The following is a 23,623-nucleotide window of genomic DNA, read 5'->3' on the forward strand; positions in this document are numbered from 1 at the left end:
TGATGAATGTAAAGTTCAAAAGAACAGCATTTATTTCAAATATAATTTTTTTTAACATTATAAATGTCTGTACTGTAACTTTTTATCAGTTTAACTCATTCTCGATGAATAAAAGTATTGATTTATTTATTTATTTCCCCCAAAAATAAAATTAAAATTATTACTGACCCCAAACTTCTGAACGGTAGTGTTTAATGTTACAAAAGCTTTAGATTTCAGATAAATGCTGTTCTTTTGAACTTTCTATTCATCAAAGACTGTACATAACTGTTTTCGACATTTAAAATAATAATGAATGTTTCTTGAGCATCAATCATCATATTAGAATAATTTCTGAAGGATCATGTGACAGTGACGACTGGAATAATGATGCTGAAAACTCAGCTTTGATCACAGGAATAAATAACAGTTTAAAATATATTAAAATAGAAAGCAGCTGTTTTAAATTGGAATACTATTTTACAATATTACTGTTTTTGTTTGTATTTTTAATCAAATAAATGCAGCCTTGGTGAGCAGAAGAAACTTAGCTTAAAAATCTTACTGACGCCAAATTTTTGAACAGTAGTGTATTATATATTTATATAATTATATAAAAATGTAAGGGATAAGACAGATCATTTTACTTGCCTGACCTGATTAGAATAATGAAAAAAACTTAAATGAAAAAATAACTTGGGAATCACTAAAACGAGGGCGCGATTGAACAGTGGACACATAAAAACATACTCTGTCATTTTGTGCAGAACATCATTCAAACTGCAAAGTGTTAACTTATATTTTTGTACAGTAGCAATAAAACACAACATTGTGCTTTTTTTAAATACATTCAAGCAATCCGCCCCGAAAATGAAACTAAAATGCTCACGGCTGCACAGGCATTCATAATGGTGCGCGTCCTCAGCGAGGAACGAGCAGAACAGAGTCAACGTTTCTTAGGTCATTCCTCCTTCCATAGGAATTTATTGAAAACGCTCGCTCTGCTCCGCACCATTATCAATGTCCGTGCGGACGAACATATTTTACTTTCGTTTTTAAGTTAGCGATTAAAAAGCCCCCAGCAGTGTCACACGTCAGTTAACCGGTGGTAAAATATTCTCACCGTCACATACCTAGTATATTTTTATATAGATATAATAGGCCTACCTGATTTTGAACACAAGAGGGCAGTATAGCACTATGTTTGACTTTATTTATTTATTGTTTAGACTAAACAACCATTCTGGCAGTTTTTAAACTTAAACTTCATTCTTAAATTGAAAAAAAAAAGAATAAAATGAGTTAAGTTCTGATATTTGTATACTTTTATGTAGTAATAAATGGTGTATAATTACATTTTTAGAATATATGAGCCTTTTAGTGTTTACTTTTTTGACATTACTTTAATCCCTCGCCATAGCAAAACCGTTTGAGATATTTATTATCCGTTCACAATTTAGCATCATTAATATATTTTTATCATGTTGAAAAAGTTTGGTGGGAATAAAATAACCACTTAGATAAAGGTGGCTAAAAATTCAGAGGCTGATTTTGCAAAAAAATCCACATTCAGACCAAAATATCTGACTTCCTGATGGTCAGAGCTAATGACTTTAAATTAGAAAGTTGTCCGGGTCGATGAGATCAATATATGAACTGAGTTTTTTTTACTGGAGTTAAAACTAACCCCCCCGCTTTTGTCAAAAGCATGTTGAAAGTGACACACTTCCTGCTGCCAGTTGGTGGCGCTATAACTTTGAATCACAATAGTTACATCCATCTGATCGGCCTCTTACCACGAACACACTGCTGAAGTTTCATCAAGATCAGTTAATGTATGCAGAAGTTATTCCACTTCGTGTTTCTCTTTTCTCGCCATAAATTCGATTCCTCGCCATGGCCAAACCGTTCGAGATATCAAAAATCCGTCCGCAATTTAGCATCCTCAAAGTCTTGACTACATGCACACCGAGTTTGGAGGGGACACGGTGAATTTTCTAGGAGGAGTATTTCACATTCCACAGCAAGCGTTTTCCAAACAACCCATAATAGCCGACTTCCTGTTGGGCTGGCGTAAAACTTGACCAGGGGAAAGTTGTTCGGCACGATGAGATCTATATGTGTACCGAGTTTCAAATTAATTCATGCAAGCGTGTTTGATATATGGACCAAGTTTTAGAACCCCGTTCAAGGGGGCGCTGTTGAGCCCCCCAGCCACGCCCGGGTACCAGCTTCAGCCCGGCCCTGATGGCCGTGGGTTCTGACCTGTGTGCAAAGTTTCAAGAGTTTTTGAGCATGTTAAGGACCCCAAAAGCCCCTGAAACCTTGATTAACAATATAAAAGCAATAGTCAAATCCCCCCCTCCCCTCACACACACAGAGACACAGAGAGAGGGAGAGAAAATTCTTCAGAAAATCCACATTCAAACCAAAATATCTCTCTTCCTGTTGGTCGGAGATGGTTAATGTCAATTAGAAAGTTGTCCGTCTTGATGAGAACAATACACATACCAAGTTTTGTTACTGTTGATAAAACTAACCGCCCCCCTTATGACTAAAGGTGGCGCTACTGAGCCCCTCACCACACCCGTTTCTGAAACTTTGCACATGTCTACGTGCAAATAAATGTGATGTGTCTGTCGAGTTTCATGCAATTTCAAGTATGTTAAGAGTCTCAAAAGCATCAAAAAAGAATATTAAAGTTTGAAGCGTTGCCATGGCAACAGTATTAAAGATATCAAAAATCCTTTCACAGGTCTACATCTGCCGTGTGTTTACATTATACACATAAAGTTTGAAGCAAATCGGGTAAAAATAAGAGGGTGATTTCAAAGCATTTTGAAAGTGACACACTTCCTGCTGCCAGTTGGTGGCGCTATAACTTTGACTCACAATAGTCACATCCATGTGATCGGCCTCTGACCACGAACACACTGCTGAAGTTTTATCAAGATCAGTCAATGTATGCAGAAGTTATAATACACTTCCTGTGTCCCATTATTCGCCATAAATTCGTTTCCTCGCCTCGGCCAAACCGTTCGAGATATCAAAAATCCGTCCGCAATTTATCATCCTCAATGTCTTGACTTCATGCACACCGAGTTTGGAGGCGAATGGATGCATTTCCTAGGAGGAGTACATCAAATTCCACAGCATGCGTTTTCCAAACAACCCATAATAGCCGACTTCCTGTTGGGCTGGCGTAAAACTTAGAGCACGAAAGTTGTTCAGCCCAATAAGATCTATATGTGTACCGAGTTTCATATTAATTCATGCAAGAGTGTTTGGTATATGGACCAAGTTTTCGGACCGCACTCGGACCCCATTCAAGGGGGCGCTGTCGAGCCCCCCTGCCACGCCCAGGTACCATCTTCAGCCCGGCCCTAATGGCCGCAGCTTCTGACCTGTGTGCAAAGTTTCATGAGTTTTTGAGCACGTTAAAGGCCCCAAAAGCCCCCGAACCCTTGAAGAACAATAATAATAATAATAATAAATATAGCTGCGAGCAGCGATTGCGGGCCCAAGCCGGTGGCACCGCCACCCCGGTGCCTTTAGTTACCTAAAGGCACCGGGGATGGCGGTGCCACCGGCTTTGGCCCTCCATCGCTGCTCGCAGCTATATTTATATATATATATATATATACACACACACACACACACACACACACACACACACACATATATATATATATATATATATATATATATATATATATATATATATATATATATTTATAAGACAGAAAATATTACTTGTATTACCTTATTCTGATTTTATGATACACTCAAAATATTCCACAACAAATCCTTTAAATTTAATGTAAAAATAAAAACGAAAGTAAGCAGTGTTGGTCTCACGTAACCCTCTCATTAGAATCAAAATGTTTCAATTTTTGCGATGTATTTGGATGCTAAACTATTCTTTATTATAGGCTTTGTACTTCACTCGTGTTCCAATATCGATGGAAAAAATCATCCTCTTCACGCGCGCAAAAATGTGCTTGGAAACATCACAGTGGAGCTCTGCTTACTGTGAATGGTACAGATTGTACTACTGACTATTTAAACAGAGCAGTGTAATTCGTTTATGTTAGGTTGACTATTTTTATTATTATATTGTATTAGGGCTATAATGAATGTCAAGATTGCAATTCTGGAATGTGTGTGTGACGCGGTTGCGGTTGAGCAGTGGACACAAAAACATAAATAAAATGTTTTAGTTAATTCCTACATCCATAGGAATACATTGAAAATGCTCGCTCTACTCCGCACCATTATCAATGTCTGTGCGGACATCTGTATTTTACTAGTATATAGTATACTATAGTTAGCGATTTAAAAGCCCTCAGCGGTGTCACATGTCGATTAACCGGTGGGAAAATGTTATCACAGTCACATCCCTAATATATTTATATATAAATACAATAGGCCTACCTGAAAGAGAATTTTACTTGCGCGACCAAAGTATAGCCTGATTAGAACGTCAATAACAAAAAAATAACTTGGGAATCACTAAAACGAGAGATTATTCTAATTTCATTACATTCATTTTAAGTTGCAATCAGCAGTTAATAATAAATGTATTACTGATCAATGGTAACAAGGTTGCACTGCTGAGGCTCATGCTGCTTCTCCAGGAGAATTGTAAACAAATGAGCGCAGCACACAAAAAAGCAACCCAGTTAACAACATACTGACTATAAAAATTACAAATATGGAGTTTTTATATATTTTATAACATATGATAGAGTTAAGCAACCTCACTTGACGAGTAGGCAACTATTTCCTGAATACAATCACAATTGAAACTGTGACATTGATTTCATACAACAGGTTAATAAACAGTTACAATTAAGTCACTTACATTTTAGATGCAATATTGACTGTTTTTGTTCTGTTTCAGCAGCAAAAATAGTTAAACAAAGATCACAGCAACTTGTTTTCTCATTACTGAATGATTCAGCATTTTGAAACGAATCGCTTGACTCAAAGATTCAATGGTCAATCCATAAACATCTGTCTCAATCATGAATGACTCAGTCATTGGAATGAATCGTTTGAACGAATGAATCAATGACTCGCTCATTAAGATGGTCGCCTGGCGACACCTAATGGCGGTTTAGTGTTATGTTTAAAAGTATCATTCTTTCCAACGTGCACCATTATCAATGTCCGTGCGGACGTCCGTTTTTTTACTTTCACTTTTATATTAGCGATTTAAAAGCACCCGCTCGTGTCACACGTCGCTTAACCGATGGGAAAATATCCTCACAGTCATATACCTAATAAATTTATATTTAAATACAATAGGCCTACCTAGTAAAACGTTTTATATACTATTTTGATATCCTTTTGGACACAAGAGGGCAGTATAGCCCTATGTTTGCTTTTTTGTTGAAACAAATAGCACTAAATAGCCTGTTTTTAACTTTTTCATACTTCTTGAATTGCAAAAACAGAATAAAATAGGTTTAGTTCTAATATTTGTATTATTTTATATAAAAATAAATGGTGTATAATTAAATTTTAAGAATATATGAGATGTTTTCTGATTCCTTTTTTGACATTATTTTAATCCCTCGCCATGTCAAAACCGTTTGAGATATTCAATATCCGTTCTCAATTTAGCATCTTTAATGTATTTTCATCATGTTGAAAAAGTTTGGTGTGAATAAAAAAAAAAAACACTTAGCAGGAGTGGGTAAAAAGCAGAGGCTGAATTTGCAAATAAATCCACATTCAAACCAAAATATCTGACTTCCTGTTGGTCCAAGCTAATGACCTCAAATTAGAAAGTTGTCCAGCTCAATGAGACCAATATACTTACTGATTTTTGTAATTGTGGGTAAACCTAACCCCCCCACTTTTGTCAAAAACATTTTGAAAGTGACACACTTCCTGCTGCCAGTTGGTGGCGCTATAACTTTGACTCACAATAGTTACATCCATCTGATCGGCTTCTTACCACGAACACACTGGTGAAGTTTCATCAAGATCCGTTAATGTATGCAGAAGTTATACCACTTCGTGTTTCTCTTTTCTCGCCATAAATTCGTTTCCTCGCCACGGCCAAACCGTTCGAGATATCAAAAATCCGTCCGCAATTTAGAATCCTCAATGTCTTGACTTCATGAACACCGAGTTTGGTGGGGATTGGATGAATTCTCTAGGAGGAGTACTTCGCATTCCACAGCAAGCGTTCTCCAAACAACCCATAATTGCCGACTTCCTGTTGGGCTGGCGTAAAACTTAGAGCACGAAAGTTGTTCAGCCCGATGTGATCTATATGTGTACCGAGTTTCATATCATTACATGCAAGTGTGTTTGATTTATGGACAAGTGTTCGGATCCCATTCCAGGGGGCGCTGTTGAGCCCCCCTGCCACGCCCGGGTACCAGCTTCAGCCCGGCCCTGATGGCCGCGGGGTCTGACCTGTGTGCAAAGTTTCAAGAGTTTTCGAGCACGTTAAAGGCCCCAAAAGCCCCTGAAACCTTGAAAAACAGGAATTTTAAACAAATCTCACTCAAAAGACAAATCCCCCCACCCCTCACACACACAGAGACGCAGAGGCAGAGAGAGAGAGGGAGAGAATTCTACAAAAAATCACATTCAAACCAAAATATCTCACTTCCTGTTGGTCACAGCTTATGACTATAAATTAGAAAGTTGTCCGGCTTGATGAGAACAATATACATAACGATTTTTGTGACTCTACTTAAAACTAAGCCCCCATTTTTGACTAAAGGTGGCGCTACTGAGCCCCTCACCATGCCCGTTTCTGAAACTTTGCACATGTCTACTGGCTAATAAATGTGATGTGTCTGTCGAGTTTCATCCAATTTCAAGTATGTTAAGAGTCTCAAAAGCATCAAAAAAGAATATTAAAGTTTGAAGCGTTGCCACGGCAACAGTATTAAAGATATCAAAAATCCTTTCACAAGTCTACATCTGCCGTGTGTTTACATTATACACATAAAGTTTGAAGCAAATCGGGTAAAAATAAGAGGGTGATTTCAAAGCATTTTGAAAGTGACACACTTCCTGCTGCCAGTTGGTGGCGCTATAACTTTGACTCACAATAGTCACATCCATGTGATCGGTCTCTTACAACGAACACACTGCGGAAGTTTCATCAAGATCAGTTAATGTATGCAGAAGTTATAACACACTTCCTGTTTATCTTTTCTCGCTATAAATTCGTTTCATCGCCACGGCCAAACCGTTCGAGATATCAAAAATCCGTCCGCAATTTAGCATCCTCAATGGCTTGACTTCATGCTGACCGAGTTTGGTGTGGATCGGATCAATTCCCTCGGAGGAGTACATTAAATTCCACAGCATGCGTTTTTCAAACAACCCATAATAGCTGACTTCCTGTTGGGCAGAGCTAATAACTTAGAGTGCGAAAGTTGTTCGGCCCGATGAGATCTATATGTGTACCGAGTTTCATACTAATACGTTCTTGTATGTGTCCAAGATTTAAGATTGTGTTCTAGGGGGCGCTGTTGAGCCCCCCTGCCACGCCCGGGTACCAGCTTCAGCCCGGCCCTAATGGCCGCGGGTTCTGACCTGCGTGCAAAGTTTCATGAGTTTTTGAGCACGTTAAAGGCCCCAAAAGCCCCCGAACCCTTGAAGAACAATAATAATAATAATAATAAATATAGCTGCGAGCAGCGATTACGGGCCCAAGCCGGTGGCACCGCAACCCCGGTGCCTTTAGTTACCTAAAGGCACCGGGGTGGCGGTACCGCCGGCTTTGGCCCTCCATCGCTGCTCGCAGCTATATTTATATATATATATATATATATATATATATATATATATATACATACATACATACACATACATATATATGTATGTATATATATATATATATATATATATTATTGTTCAAAAGTTTGGGGTCAGTAAGATTTTTAATGTTTTTAGGAGAAGTCTCTTCTGCTCACCAAGGCTGCATTTATTGATTAAAAATACAAACAAAAACAGTAATATTGTGAAATATTATTCCAATTTAAAACAGCTGTTTTCAATTTTAAAATATTTTACATAGTAATTCATTTCTGTGATCAAAGTTGAGTTTTCAGCATCATTACTCAAGTCTTCAGTGTCACATGATCCTTCAGAAATCATACTAATATGATGATTGATGCTCAATAAATATTCATTATTATTTTCAATGTTGAAAACAGTTGTGTACAGATTTTTTTTTTTTTCAAAATGCTTTGATGAATGTAAAGTTCAAAAGAACAGCATATATTTCAAATATATATATTTTTAACATTATAAATGTCTTTACTGTAACTGTTGATCAGTTTAACTCATCCTTCATAAATAAAAGTACTGATTTATTTTATTTATTTCCCCCAAAAATAACATTTTAAATATTACTAACCACAAACTTTTGAGCGGTAGTGTTTAACGTTACAAAAGCTTTAGATTTCAGATAAATGCTGTTCTTTTGAACTTTCTATTCATCAAAGACTGTACACAACTGTTTTCGACATTTAAAATAATAATGAATGTTTCTTGAGTATCAATCATCATATTAGAATAATTTCTGAAGGATCATGTGACAGTGACGACTGGAGTAATGATGCTGAAAACTCAGCTTTGATCACAGGAATAAATAACAGTTTAAAATATATTAAAATAGAAAGCAGCTGTTTTAAATTGGAATACTATTTTACAATATTACTGTTTTTGTTTGTATTTTTAATCAAATAAATGCAGCCTTGGTGAGCAGAAGAAACTTCTCTGTTATGTGCGCGCCACAGACTGCACGCACGTCCGCTTAGAGTTCCGCCTTTTGCCTTCCGTCAATATTACGTTATTAGAAAAAATATTTTTTTAGAGAATCGATTTTTTTACATTTGTGAATCGATTCAGAATCGTCCACGTCCGCATCGCGATGCATCTAAGAATCAATTTTTTCTCCCACCCCTAGATTTCATACAACAGGTTAATAAACAGTTACAATTAAGTCACTTACATTTTGGATGCAATGTTGACTGTTTTTGTTCTGTTTCAGCATCACGTGTTTTCTCATAACTGAACGATTCAGCATTTTTAACGAATCGGTTGACTCAAAGATTGAATGATCAATCCATAAACATCTGTCTTAATCATGATCGACTCATTCGAACGAATCGTTTGAACGAACGAATCAATGACTCGCTTATTAAGATGGATGCCTGGCGACACCTAATGGCGGTTTAGTGTTGTTTAAAAGCATCATTCTTTCCCACATGTGTGTGATTTGTGTGTGCAACATTATCATTATTTTTCTTTCACTATTATATTAGCGATTTAAAAGCACCCACTCGTGTCACACGTCGATTAACCGGTGGGAAAATATCTTCAGACACATACCTAATAAATGTATATTTAAATACAATATTGGCCTACCTGGTAAAAAGTTTTATATACTATTTTGATGTCCTTTTGGACACAAGAGGGCAGTATAGCCCTATGTTTGCTTTTTTGTTGAACCAAATAGCACTAAATAGCCTGTTTTTAACTTTTTCATTCTTCTTGAATTGCAAAAACAGAATAAAATGGGTTTAGTTGTGATATTTGTATACTTTTATATAGAAATAAATGGTATATAATTACATTTTTAGAAGATTTTTACTTTAATCCCTCGCCATAGCAAAACCGTTTGAGATATTTATTATCCATTCACAATTTAGCATATTTAATGTAGTTTCATCATGTTGAAAAAGTTTGGTACGAATAAAATAAATAGTTTAAGAGGAGTGGCTAAAAATTCAGAGGCTGATTTTGCAAAAAAATTCACATTCAGACCAAAATATCTGACTTCCTGATGGCCAGAGCTATTGAATGTAAATTAGAAAGTTGTCCGGCTTGATGAGTACAATATAGAAACTATTTTTTCTTTACTGTAGTTAAAAGTAACCCCCCCACTTTTGTCAAAAGCATGTTGAAAGTGACACACTTCCTGCTGCCAGTTGGTGGCGCTATAACTTTGACTCACAATAGCTACATCCATCTGATCGGCCTCTTACCACGAACACACTGCTGAAGTTTCATCAAGATCAGTTAATGTATGCAGAAGTTATTCCACTTCCGTGTTTCTCTTTTCTCGCCATAAATTCGATTCCTCGCCACAGCCAAACCGTTCGAGATATCAAAAATCCGTCCGCAATTTAGCATCCTCAAAGTCTTGACTACATGCACACCGAGTTTGAAGGGGACACGGTGAATTTTCTAGGAGGAGTATTTCACATTCCACAGCAAGCGTTTTCCAAACAACCCATAATAGCCGACTTCCTGTTGGGCTGGCGTAAAACTTGACCGGGGTAAAGTTGTTCGGCCCGATGAGATCTATATGTGTACCGAGTTTCATATTAATTCATGCGAGCGTGTTTGATATATGGATCAAGTTTTAGAACCCCGTTCAAGGGGGCGCTGTTGAGCCCCCCAGCCACGCCCGGGTACCAGCTTCAGCCCGGCCCTGATGGCCGTGGGTTCTGACTTGTGTGCAAAGTTTCAAGAGTTTTTGAGCACGTTAAGGACCCCAAAAGCCCCTGAAACCTTGATTAACAATATAAAAGCAATATTCAAATCCCCCCTCCCCTCACAGACACAGAGAGAGGGAGAGAAAATTCTTCAGAAAATCCACATTCAAACCAAAATATCTCTCTTCCTGTTGGTCGGAGATGGTTAATGTCAATTAGAAAGTTGTCCGTCTTGATGAGAACAATACACATACAAAGTTTTGTTGCTGTTGATAAAACTAACCGCCCCATTTATGACTAAAGGTGGCGCTACTGAGCCCCTCACCACGCCCGTTTCTGAAACTTTGCACATGTCTACGGGCTAATAAATGTGATGTGTCTGTCGAGTTTCATCCAATTTCAAGTATGTTAATAGTCTCAAAAGCATCAAAAAAGAATATTAAAGTTTGAAGCGTTGCCATGGCAACAGTATTAAAGATATCAAAAATCCTTTCACAGGTCTACATCTGCCGTGTGTTTACATTATACACATAAAGTTTGAAGCAAATCGGGTAAAAATAAGAGGGTGATTTCAAAGCATTTTGAAAGTGACACACTTCCTGCTGCCAGTTGGTGGCGCTATAACTTTGACTCACAATAGTCACATCAATGTGATCGGCCTCTGACCACGAACACACTGCTGAAGTTTTATCAAGATCAGTCAATGTATGCAGAAGTTATAATACACTTCCTGTGTCCCATTATTCGCCATAAATTCGTTTCCTCGCCTTGGCCAAACCGTTCGAGATATCAAAAATCCGTCCGCAATTTATCATCCTCAATGTCTTGACTTCATGCACACCGAGTTTTGAGGCGAATGGATGAATTTCCTAGGAGGAGTACATCAAATTCCACAGCATGCGTTTTCCAAACAACCCATAATAGCCGACTTCCTGTTGGGCTGGCGTAAAACTTAGAGCACGAAAGTTGTTCAGCCCAATAAGATCTATATGTGTACCGAGTTTCATATTAATTCATGCAAGAATGTTTGGTATATGGACCAAGTTTTCGGACCGCACTCGGACCCCATTCAAGGGGGCGCTGTCGAGCCCCCCTGCCACGCCCAGGGACCATCTTCAGCCCGGCCCTAATGGCCGCAGCTTCTGACCTGTGTGCAAAGTTTCATGAGTTTTTGAGCACGTTAAAGGCCCCAAAAGCCCCCGAACCCTTGAACAATAATAATAATAATAAATATAGCTGCGAGCAGCGATTACGGGCCCAAGCCGGTGGCACCGCAACCCCGGTGCCTTTAGTTACCTAAAGGCACCGGGGTGGCGGTACCGCCGGCTTTGGCCCTCCATCGCTGCTCGCAGCTATATTTATATATTTATATATTTATATATATATATATATATATATATATATATATATATATTATACAAACATATATAATATTATACAAACATATATATATATATATATATATATATATATATATATACCGTTCAAAAGTTTGGGGTAAGGAAGATTTTTAATGTTTTTAGGAGAAGTCTCTTCTGCTCACCAAGGCTGCATTTATTTGATTAAAAATACAAACAAAAACAGTAATATTGTGAAATATTATTCCAATTTAAAACAGCTGTTTTCTATTTTAAAATATTTTACACTGTAATTAATTTATGTGATCAAAGCTGAGTTTTCAGCATCATTACTCCCGTCTTCAGTGTCACATGATCCTTCAGAAACCATTCTAATATGATGATTGATGGTCAATAAATATTAATTATTATTTTCAATGTTGAAAACAGTTGTGTACAGATTTTTTTTCAAAATGCGTTGATGAATGTAAAGTTCAAAAGAACAGCATTTATTTCAAATATATATATTTTTTAACATTATAAATGTCTGTACTGTAACTGTTGATCAGTTTAACTCATCCTTCATAAATAAAAGTACTGATTTATTTTATTTCTTTCCCCCATAATTAAAATTAAAATTATTATTGACCCCAAACTTCTGAACGGTAGTGTTTAATGTTACAAAAGCTTTAGATTTCAGATAAATGCTGTTCTTTTGAACTTTCTATTCATCAAAGACTGTACACAACTGTTTTCGACATTTAAAATAATAATGAATGTTTCTTGAGCATCAATCATCATATTAGAATAATTTCTCAAGGATCATGTGACAGTGACGACTGGAGTAATGATGCTGAAAACTCAGCTTTGATCACAGGAATAAATAACATTTTAAAATATATTAAAATAGAAAGCAGCTGTTTTAAATTGGAATACTATTTTACAATATTACTGTTTTTGTTTGTATTTTTAATCAAATAAATGCAGCCTTGGTGAGCAGAAGAAACTTCTCTGTTATGTGCGCGCCACAGACTGCACGCACGTCCGCTTAGAGTTCCGCCTTTTGCCTTCCGTCAATATTACGTTATTAGAAAAATATTTTTTTAGAGAATCGATTTTTTGACATTTGTGAATCGATTCAGAATCGTCCACGTCCGCATCGCGATGCATCTAAGAATCAATTTTTTCTCCCACCCCTAGATTTCATACAACAGGTTAATAAACAGTTACAATTAAGTCACTTACATTTTAGATGCAATGTTGACTGTTTTTGTTCTGTTTCAGCAGCGAAAATAGTTAAACAAAGATCACGGCAGAACCATCACGCATCACGTGTTTTCTCATAGCTGAACGATTCAGCATTTTTAACAAATCGGTTGACTCAAAGATTGAATGATCAATCCATAAACATCTGTCTTAATCATGATCGACTCATTCGAACGAATCGTTTGAACGAATGAATCAATGACTCGCTTATTAAGATGGATGCCTGGCGACACCTAATGGCGGTTTAGTGTTGTTTAAAAGCATCATTCTTTCCCACATGTGTGTGATTTGTGTGTGCAACATTATCATTATTTTTCTTTCACTATTATATTAGCGATTTAAAAGCACCCACTCGTGTCACACGTCGATTAACCGGTGGGAAAATATCCTCAGACACATACCTAATAAATGTATATTTAAATACAATATTGGCCTACCTGGTAAAAAGTTTAATATACTATTTTGATGTCCTTTTGGACACAAGAGGGCAGTATAGCCCTATGTTTGCTTTTTTGTTGAACCAAATAGCACTAAATAGCCTGTTTTTAACTTTTTCATTCTTCTTGAATTGCAAAAACAGAATAAAATGGGTTTAGTTGTGATATTTGTATACTTTTATATAGAAATAAATGGTATATAATTACATTTTTAGAAGATTTTTACTTTAATCCCTCGCCATAGCAAAACCGTTTGAGATATTTATTATCCATTCACAATTTAGCATATTTAATGTAGTTTCATCATGTTGAAAAAGTTTGGTACGAATAAAATAAATAGTTTAAGAGGAGTGGCTAAAAATTCAGAGGCTGATTTTGCAAAAAAATTCACATTCAGACCAAAATATCTGACTTCCTGATGGCCAGAGCTATTGAATGTAAATTAGAAAGTTGTCCGGCTTGATGAGAACAATATAGAAACAATTTTTTCTTTACTGTAGTTAAAAGTAACCCCCCCACTTTTGTCAAAAGCATGTTGAAAGTGACACACTTCCTGCTGCCAGTTGGTGGCGCTATAACTTTGACTCACAATAGCTACATCCATCTGATCGGCCTCTTACCACGAACACACTGCTGAAGTTTCATCAAGATCAGTTAATGTATGCAGAAGTTATTCCACTTCCGTGTTTCTCTTTTCTCGCCATAAATTCGATTCCTCGCCACAGCCAAACCGTTCGAGATATCAAAAATCTGTCCGCAATTTAGCATCCTCAAAGTCTTGACTACATGCCCACCGAGTTTGAAGGGGACACGGTGAATTTTCTAGGAGGAGTATTTCACATTCCACAGCAAGCGTTTTCCAAACAACCCATAATAGCCGACTTCCTGTTGGGCTGGGGTAAAACTTGACCGGGGTAAAGTTGTTCAGCCCGATGAGATCTATATGTGTACCGAGTTTCATATTAATTCATGCGAGCGTGTTTGATATATGGATCAAGTTTTAGAACCCCGTTCAAGGGGGCGCTGTTGAGCCCCCCAGCCACGCCCGGGTACCAGCTTCAGCCCGGCCCTGATGGCCGTGCGTTCTGACCTGTGTGCAAAGTTTCAAGAGTTTTTGAGCACGTTAAGGACCCCAAAAGCCCCTGAAACCTTGATTAACAATATAAAAGCAATAGTCAAATCCCCCCCTCCCCTCTCACACACACAGACACAGAGAGAGGGAGAGAAAATTCTTCAGAAAATCCACATTCAAACCAAAATATCTCTCTTCCTGTTGGTCAGAGATGGTTCATGTAAATTAGAAAGTTGTCCGTCTTGATGAGAACAATACACATACCAAGTTTTGTGATTCTAGGAAAAACTAAACCCCCATTTTTGACTAAAGGTGGCGCTACTGAGCCATTCCACCACCCCCGTTTCTGAAACTTTGCACATGTCTACTGGCTAATAAATGTGATGTGTCTGTTGAGTTTCATGCAATTTCAAGTATGTTAAGAGTCTCAAAAGCATCAAAAAAGAATATTAAAGTTTGATGCGTTGCCACGGCAACAGTATCTAAGATATCAATAATCCTTTCACAGGTTTACATCTGCCGTGTGTCTACATTGTACACATAAAGTTTGAAGCAAATCGGGTAAAAATAAGACACTGATTTCAAAGCATTTTGAAAGTGATGTACTTCCTGCTGCCTGTTGGTGGCGCTATAACTTTGACTCACAATAGTCACATCTGTGCGATCGGCCTCTTACAACGAACACACTGCTGAAGTTTCATCAAGATCAGTTAATGTATGCAGAAGTTATAACACACTTCCTGTTTCATTTTTTCGCCATAAATTTGTTTCCTCGCCACGGCCAAACCGTTCGAGATATCAAAAATCCGTCCGCAATTTAGCATCCTCAATGTCTTGACTTCATGCACACCGAGCTTGGAGGCGAATCGATGAATTCCCTAGGAGGAGTACATTAAATTCCACAGCATGCGTTTCCAAACAACGCTAAATAGCCAACTTCCTGTTTGGCTGGCGTAAAACTTAGAGCATGAAAGTTGTTCGGCCCGATGAGATCTATATGTGTACCGAGTTTCATATCATTACATGCAAGTGTGTTTGATTTATGGACAAGTGTTCGGATCCCGTTCCAGGGGGCGCTGTTGAGCCCCGCTGCCACGCCCGGGTACCAGCTTCAGCCCGGCCCTGATGGCCGCAGGTTCTGACCTGTGTGCAAAGTTTCAAGAGTTTTCGAGCACGTTAAGGGCCCCAAAAGCCCCTGAAACCTTGAAACACACTGAAATCAATTGGAAATTCCCTCCCACCCCTCACACACACAGAGACAGAGAGAGAGAGAGAGAAAATTCTCCAAAAAATCACATTCAAACCAAAATATCTGACTTCCTGTTGCTCTCAGCTAATAAGTGTGAATTAGAAAGTTGTCCGGTTTAATGAGAACAATATACATAGCGAGTTTAGTGACTCTATGTAAAACTAAGCCCCCATTTTTGACTAAAGGTGGCGCTACTGAGCCCCTCACCACGCCCGTTTCTGAAACTTTGCACATGTCTACTGGCTAATAAATGTGATGTGTCTGTCGAGTTTCATGCAATTTCAAGTATGTTAAGAGTCTCAAAAGCATCAAAAAAGAATATTAAAGTTTGATGCGTTGCCACGGCAACAGTATCTAAGATATCAATAATCCTTTCACAGGTTTACATCTGCCGTGTGTCTACATTGTACACATAAAGTTTGAAGCAAATCGGGTAAAAATAAGAGGGTGATTTCAAAGCATTTTGAAAGTGACATATTCCTGCTGCCAGTTGGTGGCGCTATAACTTTGACTCACAATAGTCACATCTGTGCGATCGGCCTCTTACAACGAACACACTGCTGAAGTTTCATCAAGATCAGTTAATGTATGCAGAAGTTATAACACACTTCCTGTTTCATTTTTTCGCCATAAATTTGTTTCCTCGCCACGGCCAAACCGTTCGAGATATCAAAAATCCGTCCGCAATTTAGCATCCTCAATGTCTTGACTTCATGCACACCGAGTTTGGAGGCGAATCGATGAATTCCCTAGGAGGAGTACATTAAATTCCACAGCATGCGTTTCCAAACAACGCTAAATAGCCAACTTCCTGTTTGGCTGGCGTAAAACTTAGAGCATGAAAGTTGTTCGGCCCGATGAGATCTATATGTGTACCGAGTTTCATATTATTACATGCAAGCGTGTTTGATTTATGGACACGTGTTCGGATCCCGTTCCAGGGGGCGCTGTCGAGCCCCCCTGCCACGCCCGGGTACCAGCTTCAGTCCGGACCTGATGGCCGCGGGTTCTGACGTGTGTGCAAAATTTCAAGAGTTTTCGAGCATGTTAAGAGCCCCAAAAGTGCCCGAAAGGTTGACAAAATAATAATAATAATAATAATAATAATAATAATAAATAATCCTACCGGAAACAATAGGGCCTTCGCCCTTTCAGGGCTTGGGCCCTAATAATAATAATAATCCTAACGAAAACAATAGGGCCTTCGCCCTTTCAGGGCTTGGGCCCTAATAATCCTAACGAAAACAATAGGGCCTTCGCCCCTTCAGGGCTTGGGCCCTAATAAATATAGCTGCGAGCAGCGATTGCGGGCCCAAGCCGGTGGCACCGCCACCCCGGTGCCTTTAGTTACCTAAAGGCACCGGGGATGGCGGTGCCACCGGCTTTGGCCCTCCATCGCTGCTCGCAGCTATATTTATATATATATATATATATATATATATATATATATATATATATATATATATATATATATATAAATATCTATATATATACATATATATATATGTATATAAATATCTATATATATATATATATATATATATATATATATATATAAATATCTATATATATACATATATATATATGTATATAAATATCTATATATACACACACACACACACACACATACACATATATATATATATATATATATATATATATATATATATATATATATATATATATACTTATATATATATATACGTATATATATATATATATAAATAAATATAAGACAGAAAATTTTACTTGTTTTACCTTATTCTGATTTTATGATACACCCAAAATATTCCACAACAAATCCTTTAAATTTAATGTAAAAATAAAAACGAAAGTAAGCAGTGTTGGTCTCACGTAACCCTCTCATTAGAATCAAAATGTTTCAATATTTGCGATGTATTTGGATGCTAAACTATTCTTTATTATAGGCTTTGTACTTCACTCGTGTTCCAATATCGATGGAAAAAATCATCCTCTTCACACGCGCAAAAATGTTCTTGGAAACATCACAGTGGAGCTCTGCTTACTGTGAATGGTACAGATTGTACTACTGACTATTTAAACAGAGCAGTGTAATTCGTTTATGTTAGGTTGACTATTTTTATTATTATATTGTATTAGGGCTATAATGAACAGGCTGCGATGTCAAGATTGCAATTCTGGAATGTGTGTGTGTGTGTGTGACGCGGTTGCGGTTGAACAGTGGACACAAAAACATAAATAAAATGTTTTAGTTAATTCCTACATCCATAGGAATAAATTGAAAATGCTCGCTCTACTCCGCACCATTATCAATGTCTGTGCGGACGTCTGTATTTTATTAGTATATAGTATACTATAGTTAGCGATTTAAAAGCCCTCAGCGGTGTCACACGTCGATTAACCGGTGGGAAAATGTTATCACAGTCACATCCCTAATATATTTATATATAAATACAATAGGCCTACCTGAAAGAGAATTTTACTTGCCCGACCAGAGTATAGCCTGATTAGAACGTCAATAACAAAAAAATAACTTGGGAATCACTAAAACGAGAGATTATTCTAATTTCATTACATTCATTTTAAGTTGCAATCATCAGTTAATAATAAATGTATTACTGATCAATGGGGTTGCACTGCTGAGGCTCATGCTGCTTCTCCAGGAGAATTGTAAACAAATGAGCGCAGCACACAAAAAAGCAACCCAGTTAACAACATACTGACTATAAAAATTACAAATATGGAGTTTTTATATATTTTATAACATATGATAGAGTTAAGCAACCTCACTTGACGAGTAGGCAACTATTTCCTGAATACAATCACGATTGAAACTGTGACATTGATTTCATACAACAGGTTAATAAACAGTTACAATTAAGTCACTTACATTTTAGATGCAATATTGACTGTTTTTGTTCTGTTTCAGCAGCAAAAATAGTTAAACAAAGATCACAGCAACTTGTTTTCTCATTACTGAATGATTCAGCATTTTGAAACGAATCGCTTGACTCAAAGATTCAATGGTCAATCCATAAACATCTGTCTCAATCATGAATGACTCAGTCATTGGAACGAATCATTTGAACGAATGAATCAATGACTCGCTCATTAAGATGGTCGCCTGGCGACACCTAATGGCGGTTTAGTGTTATGTTTAAAAGTATCATTCTTTCCAACGTGCACCATTATCAATGTCCGTGCGGACGTCCGTTTTTTTACTTTCACTTTTATATTAGCGATTTAAAAGCACCCACTCGTGTCACACGTCGATTAACCGGTGGGAAAATATCCTCAGACACATACCTAATAAATGTATATTTAAATACAATATTGGCCTACCTGGTAAAAAGTGTTATATACTATTTTGATGTCCTTTTGGACACAAGAGGGCAGTATAGCCCTATGTTTGCTTTTTTGTTGAACCAAATAGCACTAAATAGCCTGTTTTTAACTTTTTCATTCTTCTTGAATTGCAAAAACAGAATAAAATGGGTTTAGTTGTGATATTTGTATACTTTTATATAGAAATAAATGGTATATAATTACATTTTTAGAAGATTTTTTGTGTTTCCTTTTTGGACATTAATCCCTCGCCGTAGCAAAACCGTTTGAGATATTTATTATCCATTCACAACTTAGCATATTTAATGTAGTTTCATCATGCTGAAAAAGTTTGGTACGAATAAAATAAATAGTTTAAGAGGAGTGGCTAAAAATTCAGAGGCTGATTTTGCAAAAAATTTCACATTCAGACCCAAATATCTGACTTCCTGATGGCCAGAGCTATTGAATGTAAATTAGAAAGTTGTCCGGCTTGATGAGAACAATATAAAAACTATTTTTTCTTTACTGTAGTTAAAACTAACCCCCCCACTTTTGTCTAAAGCATGTTGAAAGTGACACACTTCCTGCTGCCAGTTGGTGGCGCTATAACTTTGACTCACAATAGCTACATCCATCTGATCGGCCTCTTACCACGAACACACTGCTGAAGTTTCATCAAGATCAGTTAATGTATGCAGAAGTTATTCCACTTCCGTGTTTCTCTTTTCTCGCCATAAATTCGATTCCTCGCCACAGCCAAACCGTTCGAGATATCAAAAATCCGTCCGCAATTTAGCATCCTCAAAGTCTTGACTACATGCACACCGAGTTTGAAGGGGACACGGTGAATTTTCTAGGAGGAGTATTTCACATTCCACAGCAAGCGTTTTCCAAACAACCCATAATAGCCGACTTCCTGTTGGGCTGGCGTAAAACTTGACCGGGGTAAAGTTGTTCGGCCCGATGAGATCTATATGTGTACCGAGTTTCATATTAATTCATGCGAGCGTGTTTGATATATGGATCAAGTTTTAGAACCCCGTTCAAGGGGGCGCTGTTGAGCCCCCCTGCCACGCCCGGGTACCAGCTTCAGCCCGGCCCTGATGGCCGTGGGTTTTGACCTGTGTGCAAAGTTTCAAGAGTTTTTGAGCACGTTAAGGACCCCAAAAGCCCCTGAAACCTTGATTAACAATATAAAAGCAATAGTCAAATCCCCCCCTCCCCTCACACACACACAGACACAGAGAGAGGGAGAGAAAATTCTTCAGAAAATCCACATTCAAACCAAAATATCTCTCTTCCTGTTGGTCGGAGATGGTTCATGTAAATTAGAAAGTTGTCCGTCTTGATGAGAACAATACACATACCAAGTTTTGTGATTCTAGGAAAAACTAAGCCCCCATTTTTGACTAAAGGTGGCGCTACTGAGCCATTCCACCATGCCCGTTTCTGAAACTTTGCACATGTCTACTGGCTAATAAATGTGATGTGTCTGTTGAGTTTCATGCAATTTCAAGTATGTTAAGAGTCTCAAAAGCATCAAAAAAGAATATTAAAGTTTGATGCGTTGCCACGGCAACAGTATCTAAGATATCAATAATCCTTTCACAGGTTTACATCTGCCGTGTGTCTACATTGTACACATAAAGTTTGAAGCAAATCGGGTAAAAATAAGACACTGATTTCAAAGCATTTTGAAAATGATGTACTTCCTGCTGCCTGTTGGTGGCGCTATAACTTTGACTCACAATAGTCACATCTGTGCGATCGGCCTCTTACAACAAACACACTGCTGAAGTTTCATCAAGATCAGTTAATGTATGCAGAAGTTATAACACACTTCCTGTTTCATTTTTTCGCCATAAATTTGTTTCCTCGCCACGGCCAAACCGTTTGAGATATCAAAAATCCGTCCGCAATTTAGCATCCTCAATGTCTTGACTTCATGCACACCGAGTTTGGAGGCGAATCGATGAATTCCCTAGGAGGAGTACATTAAATTCCACAGCATGCGTTTCCAAACAACGCTAAATAGCCAACTTCCTGTTTGGCTGGCGTAAAACTTAGAGCACGAAAGTTGTTCGGCCGGATGAGATCTATATGTGTACCGAGTTTCATATTATTACATGCAAGCGTGTTTGATTTATGGACACGTGTTCGGATCCCGTTCCAGGGGGCGCTGTCGAGCCCCCCTGCCACGCCCGGGTACCAGCTTCAGTCCGGCCCTGATGGCCGCGGGTTCTGACGTGTGTGCAAAATTTCAAGAGTTTTCGAGCATGTTAAGAGCCCCAAAAGTGCCCGAAAGGTTGACAAAATAATAATAATAATAATAATAATAATAATAAATATAGCTGCGAGCAGCGATTACGGGCCCAAGCCGGTGGCACCGCAACCCCGGTGCCTTTAGTTACCTAAAGGCACCGGGGTGGCGGTACCGCCGGCTTTGGCCCTCCATCGCTGCTCGCAGCTATATTTATATATATATATATATATATATATATATATATATATATATATATATATATATATATATATACATACATACATACATACATACACACACATACATATATATGTATATATATATATATATATATATATATATATATATATATATTATTGTTCAAAAGTTTGGGGTCAGTAAGATTTTTAATGTTTTTAGGAGAAGTCTCTTCTGCTCACCAAGGCTGCATTTATTGATTAAAAATACAAACAAAAACAGTAATATTGTGAAATATTATTCCAATTTAAAACAGCTGTTTTCAATTTTAAAATATTTTACATAGTAATTAATTTCTGTGATCAAAGTTGAGTTTTCAGCATCATTACTCCAGTCTTCAGTGTCACATGATCCTTCAGAAATCATACTAATATGATGATTGATGCTCAATAAATATTCATTATTATTTTCAATGTTGAAAACAGTTGATACAGATTTTTTTTTTTCAAAATGCTTTGATGAATGTAAAGTTCAAAAGAACAGCATATATTTCAAATATATATATTTTTAACATTATAAATGTCTTTACTGTAACTGTTGATCAGTTTAACTCATCCTTCATAAATAAAAGTACTGATTTATTTTATTTCTTTCCCCCAAAAATAAAATTTTAATTATTACTAACCACAAACTTTTGAGCGGTAGTGTTTAACGTTACAAAAGCTTTAGATTTCAGATAAATGCTGTTCTTTTGAACTTTCTATTCATCAAAGACTGTACACAACTGTTTTCGACATTTGAAATAATAATGAATGTTTCTTGAGTATCAATCATCATATTAGAATAATTTCTGAAGGATCATGTGACAGTGACGACTGGAGTAATGATGCTGAAAACTCAGCTTTGATCACAGGAATAAATAACAGTTTAAAATATATTAAAATAGAAAGCAGCTGTTTTAAATTGGAATACTATTTTACAATATTACTGTTTTTGTTTGTATTTTTAATCAAATAAATGCAGCCTTGGTGAGCAGAAGAAACTTCTCTGTTATGTGCGCGCCACAGACTGCACGCACGTCCGCTTAGAGTTCCGCCTTTTGCCTTCCGTCAATATTACGTTATTAGAAAAATATTTTTTTAGAGAATCGATTTTTTGACATTTGTGAATCGATTCAGAATCGTCCACGTCCGCATCGCGATGCATCTAAGAATCAATTTTTTCTCCCACCCCTAGATTTCATACAACAGGTTAATAAACAGTTACAATTAAGTCACTTACATTTTAGATGCAATGTTGACTGTTTTTGTTCTGTTTCAGCAGCGAAAATAGTTAAACAAAGATCACGGCAGAACCATCACGCATCACGTGTTTTCTCATAACTGAACGATTCAGCATTTTTAACGAATCGGTTGACTCAAAGATTGAATGATCAATCCATAAACATCTGTCTTAATCATGATCGACTCATTCGAACGAATCGTTTGAACGAATGAATCAATGACTCGCTTATTAAGATGGATGCCTGGCGACACCTAATGGCGGTTTAGTGTTGTTTAAAAGCATCATTCTTTCCCACATGTGTGTGATTTGTGTGTGCAACATTATCATTATTTTTCTTTCACTATTATATTAGCGATTTAAAAGCACCCACTCGTGTCACACATCGATTAACCGGTGGGAAAATATCCTCAGACACATACCTAATAAATGTATATTTAAATACAATATTGGCCTACCTGGTAAAAAGTTTTATATACTATTTTGATGTCCTTTTGGACACAAGAGGGCAGTATAGCCTTATGTTTGCTTTTTTGTTGAACCAAATAGCACTAAATAGCCTGTTTTTAACTTTTTCATTCTTCTTGAATTGCAAAAACAGAATAAAATGGGTTTAGTTGTGATATTTGTATACTTTTATATAGAAATAAATGGTATATAATTACATTTTTAGAAGATTTTTACTTTAATCCCTCGCCATAGCAAAACCGTTTGAGATATTTATTATCCATTCACAATTTAGCATATTTAATGTAGTTTCATCATGTTGAAA

The sequence above is a fragment of the Rutilus rutilus genome (assembly GCF_951802725.1).
Source record: "Rutilus rutilus genome assembly, chromosome: 3".
NCBI classification, from domain to species: Eukaryota; Metazoa; Chordata; class Actinopteri; order Cypriniformes; family Leuciscidae; genus Rutilus; species Rutilus rutilus.